Source organism: Astatotilapia calliptera, chromosome 7, assembly GCF_964374335.1.
Source record: "Astatotilapia calliptera chromosome 7, fAstCal68.1, whole genome shotgun sequence".
NCBI classification, from domain to species: Eukaryota; Metazoa; Chordata; class Actinopteri; order Cichliformes; family Cichlidae; genus Astatotilapia; species Astatotilapia calliptera.
The window spans coordinates 60896303-60908388 of NC_137428.1; the positions used below are offsets into that span (position 1 = coordinate 60896303).

The 12086-nt window shown below is 37.8% G+C and overlaps 1 protein-coding gene across 1 annotated transcript in view; it reads right to left on the bottom strand.

The window, feature by feature from the left end:
* Positions 1–3976, bottom strand: part of shank3a (SH3 and multiple ankyrin repeat domains 3a) — a 214676-nt gene extending 210700 nt beyond the window's left edge. The window contains exon 1 of the mRNA XM_080304780.1: positions 3646–3976. The gene's annotated coding sequence lies outside the window, so the exon portion shown is untranslated. The remainder of the gene's footprint in view (positions 1–3645) is intronic.
* Positions 3977–12086: the final 8110 nt, after the last annotated feature.

Below are 12086 nucleotides of genomic sequence, written 5' to 3' on the forward strand. Positions count from 1 at the left end.
GCAGCGTTCTGCACCAGTTGAAGGCGATGTAGACAGGAACGATCTAGGCCAGCATAGAGGGAATTGCAGTAGTCTAGCCGTGAAGTAATAAAAGCATGGACCACTCTTTCTAGATCGTTCCTGCAAAGGTAAGACTTGACTTTGGCTAAAATCCGCAAATGATAAAAAGATCCCTTAACTACAGAGCTGATTTGTTTATCAAGTTTAAAAGCATTGTCAAAAATAACACCAAGACTCTTAATGGAAGAAGTGTAATCGGAGGACAAGGTTAGCACACTGTACATAGCTGCTGTAAATATCGATTGCATGTGGAAGTATATTGTCTAGTTTCACTTATCTTTGACATCTCCATAACAAATGGACAAAGTCTGATGGATAATAAGCTTCAGGATAGGATAGCCTGCTGATTGCATTGCATTGCATTAAAGACAAACTGAATGTAATTTAGCCTTCATTTAACAACCTGTACTTACAAATTTGGGAATCGGGGATGTATAAAAAACTGACCTGCATTAAAGGCTTAACCTAATTTTTTAAAACAAAGTTCTGATAATTATGAGGCCAAAAATAAATTTTCATACTTATCACACATTTTTTCCTTTAGTTTTAGTTCAAAATGACTGCACTGAACCGTGAGAAATTCAACTTGTAATAGTGAGAAGATGTTACATTTTCTGTAGAAACTGGGTCATATAACCTCATGTGCAACAACAGATGTCATCATAGTATATACACATGAGAAAAATCTCAAATGTCAAAGAGCTCACTTTCTAACAGCTGCATACATTTCTCTCCTCAGGGTCATTTTCAAGACTGTAGACACATACCGCTCAAGAGACACATAGGATGATGTAATTATATTAAGGCCTAGGAAAGTGACATCCTCTGGTTCCCTTCAAGTCCATCACCTGTTTGAGATCTATGTGACAAGATAGACTGGAGAGGAAAAGACCGAATGAGACAGAGAAAGACTATTGCTGTGCAAGGCAGTTGATCTGTAATGCTGCTAGAGTCTTTGGTGTCTGCGTGTCAAATGCCAGTGCACTCCATAGGAATACGATAACGAGGGTTGTGCACAGAGGGAATGCCAAATGAGATATCAAACACAGAAGAGAGCTAAGAAACGCCGAGCACAGCACTGAACCATTTAATAAGACATAGACAGAATGGCTGCCTACCTACATTGTACTTCAGTACTGCTATTCATCTGGGCTGTGACAATACACAACCTGGCACAGGACATACCATGACATGAATACCGCAGCATACATTCACAGTCCTGTGATGATATGCTTAGCTAAAGTGCATTTGGCATTTAGTGATAGTTCACCGTCCAATGATCTCATTAAAACCCTCTAAGCCTAGGACTAAAGATTGTCTCGCAGATTTTGTTACAGTGATTGATAGTGCCATTAAGTTTCCTCCCTGTGCACTTTTTCTGGAAACTCAACAGCGAACTGTATTCCCTGTATCGATTAACATTTAACACTGACATTATTTTACTTCATATCTGCTAATCTATACTTGTCGGAAAAGGTAAAGATCATTGATTATTTGCCAAAAATAATCGAATTAATTGATCAGGAAGAAGAGTAGAAATAGATTGCACCTTTGCCTTAAACTCTGCCTTTAACCTGCCTAACTATCTAAAGAAATGCAGTTGCGTACGTTTACAGAAACCAAAATGTAAGCACACCTTCTAGCTATCTAATAATAAACGAAAAGTCAACCCATGCCTCGGTGCCTTGTTCTGCAAGTCACAATGAACACGGCAGCCCCAAATTATGAACATTTTTCTGAGTCATCAAATAACAGCTGACAAGCTCAGCTAGATCAATGCAGGCAGGGAGCTAAGTGTCATGGAGTGACAACACACATAGAATGTCAGGGACGATTTTGAGCCAAATGTATCATTTGTTGCCAAAATGTGGGTGACCTAACAGTTATCTAATGCTTCACACACAGAGACAGAACATCTGAGCTGTTACTGCTGTTCCGCTAAGGTTTAGATCCAGCAACTATTCAAATACATCCATAAAAAGCAAATACCATGCCTTATTTAAATTAACCATGGTAAGGAGTCTATGAATGTTTGAATACACCTGTGCACATGGCTTTAAAAAAAAAAAAAAAAAATCGGGGTCACTTCACAGCTTTAGGTAGGCACACATTTTAATGGTGAGAGTAAATCTAAAAATATTGAATAATTCTGATGCTTGAGTAAAGAACAGCAGTTAGATAAGGTTTATGTAACATAACGGGGTACTCTCAACCAGGGGCCAACCAGGGATTGAGGAAAAAATATAAATTTGGGCCCCACCACTTTAACACTGTAAATCATACCAACACTAAAAATATAACACTGTGCAGACATAGATCACTAATTTGCTTAGATAAATGGGGCGATTGTGGCTCAAGAGTTGGCAGTTCGTCTTGTAATCAGAAGGTTGCTGCCGGTGTTGTGCCAAAAAGTGATTGTCTGCCAAAAACTGATTTCCGGTATTTGCCAAAAAGCGATTGCTCATATTTAAAGTGGTATAAGTAACTTGTTGGGCTATAATATGTTAAACATATGTCAAATGCATCCCTTATGGATGACATAAAGTCATCTTGAGCCACAAACAACATTCGTGTAGCAAGATACAAGCCGCAAACAGTTTTTGGCAGCGACTTTTATATAACCTTTATTTATGCAGTAAAAAAAAAAATCTCATTAACATTAAAAATGTATTTTGTAAGAGTAAGTTGCCCAACAGGACAGCAGAAATGGCAGCAAATATTACAATAGTTCTGTAAAAATATTTTAAGTGGGGATAAAGGACCGGATTGGTTATGATGTAAGTACAAGTTGTAAAGATACTTAAAAAACAGATATTTTTTTAATTCTTTATGTAACCCCTTTGTATCCCCTGTTCACCGAAGTCTATTTACGAACATACGTAAAGATATTACACATAAAAAAATACACAGAAACACTGGAAATCAGTTTTTGGCAGACAATCACTTTTTGGCACAACACCGGTTCAAGCCCCGGCTCGGACAGTCTCGGTCGTTGTGTCCTTGGGCAAGACACTTCACCCGTTGCCTACTGTTGATGGCCAGAGGGGCCGATGGCGCGATATGGCAGCCTTGCTTCTGTCAGTCTGCCCCAGGGCAGCCGTGGCTAAAACTGTAGCTGCCTCCACAAGTGTGTGAATGTGAGAGTGAATGAATAGTGGAATTGTAAAGCGCTTTGGGTGCCTAGAAAAGCGCTATATAAATGCAATCCATTATTATTATCATTATAAAAAAACGTTTTAAAAAATCGCTTAAGGTTGATGAGATATGTGCAAGTTTTTTGTTTACATTTTAATATTTTTCATTATAACATTATTGATTTTCTTTTGTTTGTTTTTATATTGATTGGTACCGTACACCAAATGCAAATAGAAATGAAGTATAAAATAAACTTTTGGATAAACGTTTAAATTCTCAAATATAAAAAAGTGTAAAGAAAATTAATATTGCTTAAACATTTTTATTGATATTATTAGGTATTGGTAAATACAGCTTTAATAACACTTTGGATATCCATTTTCAAGCAAAGCATAGTTAACTAAAATATGTCCCTGAATTTTATTCACAAGCTCACATAAGAGAACTCACCTCCTCCTTCAGATATCAGTGGGGCTGGTCCTGTGTCAGAAGTATACGTATGGAGAGATGGGAGAGAGACAGCTAATCCTGAGCCAGAGGTTCCATTTGCCTGGCCTGGCACCGCATGTTGGCTAAACTTGTAACTGGTTGTTAGGAATGAAGTAAGCTAACTAATAATAGGAAATTCAAGTCATTTCTTTCATGTGGACTTAGTTTACTGTGAGTTTAATTTCCAACCTGCCTTTTCCTTTTCTTTTTTAAAACCCAGACTTTAATCTGAGCCATGCTGTTGTCCTCCTGGAGAGGTTTCGTTATAGCACTCGGCGTCTGCTAGGGGCGCGTGCACCTGGACCAGACCATATCATGAAATAGAAAGGGGGGAGGCGGGGTCAGAGGCTGACTGGATTTTGTGAGTCGTCGAAAAACGTAAGTAAATAATGTTACGAATCAAATTAGTCTATAAGTACCCTGTGAAGCAAACAATATTTTATGGTGATAGGCTAATCGTTTAAAAAAGGACTAATTGATCCATGGAATCGAGGTATTTACTTGTTCCCTGAGTGCTGTTAGGGATGTGTGATTGAAACTTAGATATTTATATTTTTGTTTCTTTTAGTGATTAATTTAAACTTCTTTAAATATATATTTATTGGGCTGTTGTTATTTACTTTTCAGCATATAAGTAAATAAATAAGTCCGCAGTTATTATTCAAGAAAAAATGCTTTGCTTGCTAGATATGTCCAAAATATTTAATCTGATCTAATTTGTACATGAAAGATGTGAAGCTTTTTGCTCTAACTGCTGAAAATTGACAGAGAATAATTTAACAAGATTAAGAGCTGTGGAATTTTTTAAACTTTATTTATTTTACTCGATGGTTATTTGTTTTATAAATTCCTGGTAAACGTTGCTACTTTCCTACCGTTTGATCTAACCAATATGCATGCCACTGCGTGGCAGCCGTCATCTTAGTAACAACCTTGCTAATGAGAAGTGACAGCTGGCTGTGCAGTAAGACAACATGCAAAATATCAGAAGAAACCATTGTATGAAGTTGTATCAAATTGCAACTGTCACTAATTTAAAAAATTAGAACTGTGTCTGACTTTGACACATATGTGTTATTTCATTCTTAAAGTGTAAGAATATTAACAGTAAAAACTAATAATGTGATATCAATTCATTCTAGAACAACAAAGTGCATTTCATTAAATAAATTAATTACTTTCAGCTAGTCTTATATTGAAACGACTGTGCAAAATGACTAAACCCCTTCATCATTTCCAAAAACAATTATGACATTAACACTGAGGATTTGTTTACTTCACTTTAATCTTCACTTTAAGGTTAGCTGACCAATCGATGCTAACCTGTTGATTAATATTCCCAAATAAGTGTAAAATGTCCAAACAGTCAGCATTAGTAATTGTTTATCTTGCCTTTGAAGTTGAAATTAGCTAATAACCTTACCAAGTAAAAAAAGAGGCTATATCTGAAAGGCATGTAGAAATGAGAGTTGTTGATGGACCCACTCCCCACCAGAATAAGAGCAGAGGCATTTTAAATTTGAAAAGCCAGTGGATAACATCACTGAGTTAATTTATCACCAGTTTAATTCTTAGGTGAATAAAAAAAAAAAGGAGAAAACTAATGCAGCAATTATCCCAGATTTTTTACAGGATCTTCCCGGAAGAACTGTTTTAGTTGCATATTACCATCCAGCAAATCTAAAGATATGTTTTCCCATTATATTACCATTACTTCCAACTGGTGCCAGCTGAAGAAATCAGTTTGAATTGCTGATGCAGTCACAGTTACCTCACTACGTATTTTTCATATGAATTTTTGTTCTAATATTTGGTATTTCTTTACCAATATTTCTGCATCAATACTGCAACAGTAAAGTCTAAACATATCCACAAATTCCTTCTCATTTATAATAATACAGTGTCTACGAAAACATCCCAGAATGAAAAAGATATAACGCCGCAGCCGGGTGAGCTTGAAATAAAATAAATAAATCAAAGTTTAAAAAACGGATCCTTCTTCACAGTTGACTTAGCATTCTGTTTTCCCTGAGGTTGAAGGTGGTTTGCTCTAAAAGATTCATAAATATAAAATTCACCTTAGGAAGTGAAATAGCTAACTGTCTGTATACCGTACACCCTACAGCTTAAGTCATTGATCTCCTCTTCCTTCAACTTACTGTCAGATCAAAGAGACTAAGTTGGAAAAATACAAATGTACTAGCCTCTAAAGATTTTGAATGCACGGTATTGTTTCAAGCAGGTGACTGGGTGTGTATCTGTGATATTGTGCTCAAGAGTGTGACAAAGTAAAACAGGAGAACACATGAATACATCTTTGTATTTTAAGATGATGCCAAAGGGAAAGGCTCCAGCATCCCTGCGATCCTGATAAGGATAAGCATGTCTGGATGGATGGATGGATGGATGGATCATCCCAAAGTCAATAATTCCCAGGTGTTACCTGTACATAGTTTTATAATACCTATGCCAATATTACAAAAACAAGAAAGAGGACATTCCAAAAATGAGGTTTCCAGCTGTTATCTTGTAAGCATACTTGCACACAAAATATTTATTTTGAATTTTGAATATCCTTTTTACTCAAAATGAACCAAGAAAATCAAATCTACCATTAAATGGAGAGATTACAGATGTGGCAAGCTAAATATATTACAACAACATTTTCTGTGCCATCAAAGCCTGTCCACTGTATTGATACAGTGAATTCAACATTCAGCACCGTCTTATTCAAAGCAATGCACCTCGGTCTACATACTCTGAAGAAAAGCCTGATGCCACTGCCTTAGTTCATGCTTACCAGAGCAGAACAATGAGAATGAATGACCTTGACTATCAGATGTAGACATGGGGTTATTGGAGGGTCATATATAAAGCATGTGCTTGATTCTGCCAGCGATTATAATTGCCTTGGGCCTGAAGGCAGCCTGCAATGAGGTGGGTTGCAGGAGAATATGATGCCATTTAAACACAATAATGACCATAGTACAATGCCCTCTCAACTATCTCATAGCTACTCAAATGATTGAAATTCACACCATGTCACATTAGCATATCAAGCCTTTAGTATTCAGCTAAACTCTGGCTGCATAAAGCAACAGAGGGCAGAGGTTTGCTCTCTGAGTGGTTAGTATATGGAGACAGATGGCTTTGAGAGCCCAGTGTTAGCCTTGGCTGCAGAACCCCGACAACAGATCTTGTGATGTGGCACATTGGTCCTTTGCTGCTCATTTAGACACATGGGACCACTAAGATAAACACGGATACAGACATTCCTCTGTGCTCCCTTGGCAGTGTGGGCAGCACACTGGGCAGTTGTACAGGACACCTCCACCCCACCAATTCACCTCCTTTCCCCTCTTGTACTCGATTCTCTCTCTGATTCGTCATCTCTACAGATCTGTGCTGAACCATTGCCCAGAAAGCAGTGCAAAGACAAGATGTGTCTAAACCTTTGTACCTTTCTGCTGATATGAACTACTCAGTGTACTCACAAAAAGAGTGTGGAACATGAAGTTGTCGTGCTTGTTACACTAGGATGCAACCTTGAGTTGAATAAGTGGTTAAGATACAGATGGATCACATTTGGTTGTTTCTATGCCAACTCATGCTTCTTCTCATCCTGTCTATCACCATGACGGAGAAATGGCTCCAACTCTGCTCTGATGAGGGCTCTTCCATTTCCTTAATTGCACTTTGTGGAGTTGAGGAGTGAGGAGAGAGGAGATGCAAATGGAGAGGAAATAAATGTGTGCGATAGTCTGAAGTTAGTTTTATCGACTGGTGAGCTTGAAAGATGAATGAATGGATGCTGCACTTCCACAATTGCATCTATGCATGTGACAGTTTCCCATAGAATTTGAGGGATCAGTAGATGACATCATAAATCTTGGTTTTATCACATTGTGTGTGATATATCAAACATAGTAGAATATACCATAGATTCTATAAACTATAATATTAAATGGCACAGTGGAACAATATGTGTGTATCAATTTTCTTATTTAAAGAAATACATTTAACTTAAAATTGGCACTAGGGAACTGATGGTTTGCCATTTGACTGAAATTGCTTCTTGTAAAAAACAACTTATACAGTTACAGAGATGGTAGTGGTGTGTGATACTGCAATTTTTGGTATCAATCAGATGCCAAGTAAACACAGGACCAGTATTGCCGATACCAATACAGATAATTCAACTTATGATGGTAGTTTATCTAGGAGAGAGTGGCGTGTCATGATTTATGAGATTAATCGTCATCAATTTGCCAACTCTGAACACATTTTAATGACTACTAAATCACTTTCCAGAATAATTAGTTAACACAATAAGACACACCTTTTAGCTAACTTGTATTTTTTGGAGACCTGGATTGTATGTGTCTGTCTTTGTCTCTGACCTGATGGTCTGGGTCTGGGTCCATCCGAGGGATTTACTTCCTCCTCTCTTCATTTGTTTTGCTGCTTGTTCTCGTTTCACGGTCTTTCATTTCTTTATACACATTGATGGTGTTGCAACAGTAGAGAATTTTCTTCCAGCACACTTCACTGTTTGCTTTCATCTACAGCTGTAAACTTCTTCTGAACAATGCTACGCTTCCTCACATGTCAAAGCTGAGTGCCGCTCAATCACATGAGTGTCAGAACAAACTGTGGCTACATGAGAGGAGCAGAGTTTGCACAGACGTGTCTATTTTCAGATCACTGGGAGCAATGCCCTGAACTTAGGGGAGAAAAACAAAGTATCAGCCTGATTCTGTATATTATACCATAGTCCTATAAGTTATATTTGAATCTAAACTGCTGACTGTTAATGGATGGATTAAGGATATCGTTTTGGTAAAATAACTGAAAATTAAGAAATGAATTGTTAAGTAATTGCTTCTTAAAGTTAGTTTCAAAAAGTGAACAACCTGTATTTTTCTGATATTTCTGTCATTTTCTGTGAAGCAAATTATGGCTTAAAAGAAACCAAATTACATCAAAGTCACACTGATATATTACTGAATGTCAGCGTGGTCCTGTGCTGCACCAGATTTGAAGAGGCATGGTTTACTAATACATATAAAAAAGAAACTACAACAAAAAAATTTTTTTGTAGGTTTTATAAAAACAAGATCTCATGAATATCCTTAAAAATATAATCGAGTTATTGTAATTACCACGGAGAAGTCATGAGTCACCCTCATGTCTTTATATTTTACTTTCAAAGAGATATACTATCTTGTAGTATGGCTATAAGAAAATATGTAGACACACTACAAGCAAAGTAATAGTTCCCCAGGCTTTCTGAAGGTCTTCCAAAGTTTTCTTTGGACATTGGCTTTCTTTTCACTCACTTTTAGTCTAGTCCTTGTACCTGATCATTTTCAAAGGAATGTTTTGTTTGCTTGTTTGTTAAGCCACTTAAATGAAAATAACTCATCTGAAGGCCATGTTCTTCGGAAATAGGAGAAAATACAGTAAAGTCCTAACACAGGACCTGAGATCTGGCGAGCTGATCCATCTGCTTTTTGCTGAAGCCTCATCTAAAATGGTCTCTCTAGAAGTGTGGCTGTCAAGAAGCCATGTATATAGGGAGGAAGTCAGGAAGGTAAAAAAGTGTCTACTGTTCAGCCATCCATAAACCATGGTAAGAGCTCTGTCATGCTTTGGGGCTGTATGTCAGCCAGTGGGGTTGGGGATCTTGTCAATTTTGATCCACCATGCAATGCCATCTGGGAAGGGTCTGATTGGCAGCAGTTTCATGTTTCAGAATGACAATGATCTCAAATACACAACCAGGACAGTAAAAGTACATCTGGATGCAGAAACACACAATGGTAAATGGACTGATTCTTATATAGCGCTTTTCTACTCTCCCAGAGTACTCAAAGCGCTCTATAACATATATATAACCCTCATTCACCACTTGTACAAGCACTTCTATACACAAGTGCAAACTAACCTGCATTCACACGCATTCACACTCCGATGAACGCATCGGAGTTTGGGGTTAGTATCTTGCCCAAGGATACTTGACATGCAGACTGGGGAAGCTAAGGATCGAACCACCGACCTTCCGATCAGTAGGATCATGGATTGGTCTTCCCAGACCTCAACAGTATTGAAACAGTGTGGGAGAGTTGGTCATACCAAATACTGACTTTCAAGCTTGGTAGAACTGTACACTATCACTTTTTTATGTTTGCACTTCTCAATAAATTATTGCACCTATTTTCTATTTTCCCATTCAAATAAAAATCAATTGAAGGTGGCCCAAAACATTTGCACACTAGTCTATAGTAAATGTATAGTTACATATAAACATTTCACACAGTTTAAAACTGACTCCAAACTGAACATCCCTTCAACAAGCTCTTCCAATTTAAGACCAAACAATACAGCAGCCTCAGTCCTTTACATTTTAGTGAATGGGCTACTCCTTCATTACAGTTTCAATTATAGCTGGCGTGTTGCATTATTTCTCTTTACTGGTTCTTTTGTCAATGGGTTGGATGTAAATGGAGTGGGACAACTGTGACTGATCTGTGAGCACACGCATTGAGAAGGTTAGTGTTAGCAGGGAGTGTTTATACTAAAGATATTGATCAGTTGTTGTGATGTCAAGAGAAGCAAGCATGACAACAAGACACATTGATCACAGCTAACTGGGGAAACACTGTATCAGATGACATCTTTCCTCTGTGAGGTTTATATTCCACACACAACCACTCAAAACACAGACGCGGAGAAAGAAAGAATTAATGAATGGAGAAAGAAAAGGAGCATAAAGAGCGAACAGCATGCAGATGAGGAACACAAGGGCGGAGAAATGGAAGGAAATATATGACTTGCACCTGGCAGGAAGAAATTAATTGTTTATGAAGGTGGAGAAAAAAATTGAACAAATAATGGAAAAGAAACCAAGTAATATAAAGTCAGATAACAGGATTAGAAGAGAGATGGGGCTCTGGTTGCTTGTGAATATGTGGCTGAGGATGAAGATAAAGGGCTAATAAATATGGAAAATGTGTTGCTTAAATTTTTTTAAAATAACAGAGGGCTGACGGATAGAGTGTCAAAAAATGAGAACCGGAGCAGAAATGAAAGTGGCAGCTTTTAGAGGGAAGCGGGACGAACCAAATCACAGAGTTCATCTCCTGGCTTTAAACCGATCCAAGTGTCTTCCTCTGTTAATCCATCATCAACTGTTCTCACATCCATGCTGCCAGGCTGGAATCTGTGTAGTCCTCGGTGAATAAACAACCTGATAAATGAAGGTCAGACCCAGAAAAAATGCCCAGGCTCACAACTGTTGCTGTGTGGCCAAAGGGGCCCATGTTAACCATTTACTCACTTTGCAATATTCACTGTGTTTAAACAGCCATTTTCCCATCTGTGTTGTCACTTCATTTCATATTTATTAAGGAGCTTGGATTAATTAATGCAAAAGAGATTCAATTTTGTGTTCATCTTGTCTCCGACACACTGAAGTGTTTCTGATAGCCCGTTTTGAGAGGTGAGAACAGCTGGTGGTGTAAATAAATTGGACTGTACTTTTTTCCCCCCTCTGTGTGTGTTTGTGCCTGTGTGTGTATTGTGCACAAAGATAGAAAAGTGGTGTTACTGTTTGGCTCAGTGTTCAGTCATGCAGAACACAGAAACAGCAATCAAACAGAAAGGTAGGAACAAACCACCATGAATACACCTGCTGTCACACATTTGACTAGATTTCAGTGTCTGGCCCACATCAAGGATGTACTATGTAAATATATGTAGCAACCTGACAGTATGGTTGGCTATGAAAGAACCCTATTCATGTGGGTTGTGAGTTTAGCAAGCAATACAGACTGTTGGTCATCTTGCTTTTTAAGTTTATTTTATTGTTTAGTTACATGAATAAAGTCTATTTTTCACTTTGTGGTGAACAAAGCATTTTGTTGAACCTTTTCCAGATCAGTTGCATTTCACATAAAAGCAAATCAGTGGTTTGCAGAAAAATGCATAAAAGGGGTGCCTGCAGATGAGCCTGGACCCCTCTGAGAGCCACCTGAACTGAATTTAGAGATGAATTAGAACTGATTAAACTAATTAATAATAATTATGCTCTATGAACTATTTTAAAGGTTCTCTTAGTTCTTAGTTCTTACAAGAGCTTCAAGAATGTATGCTCGTTTTTCCTGAGCAAACCCACCGTCACTGTAAGCGCTGACCTGAACCAACTCTGACATGGTTGTCACTAAAGGCTTTTACGCAAGTCTGTGCAAACTCTTAATGACACATTCAAATTCAGTTACATGCACTTATGCAAACACACACACACACACAGTCTCTTGCTACACCAGTAATAATTGCCTGATTAGGCTTATCACCAGCATCAGACTTCAACGCATCACTACAGGGAACATAGACAACCATAC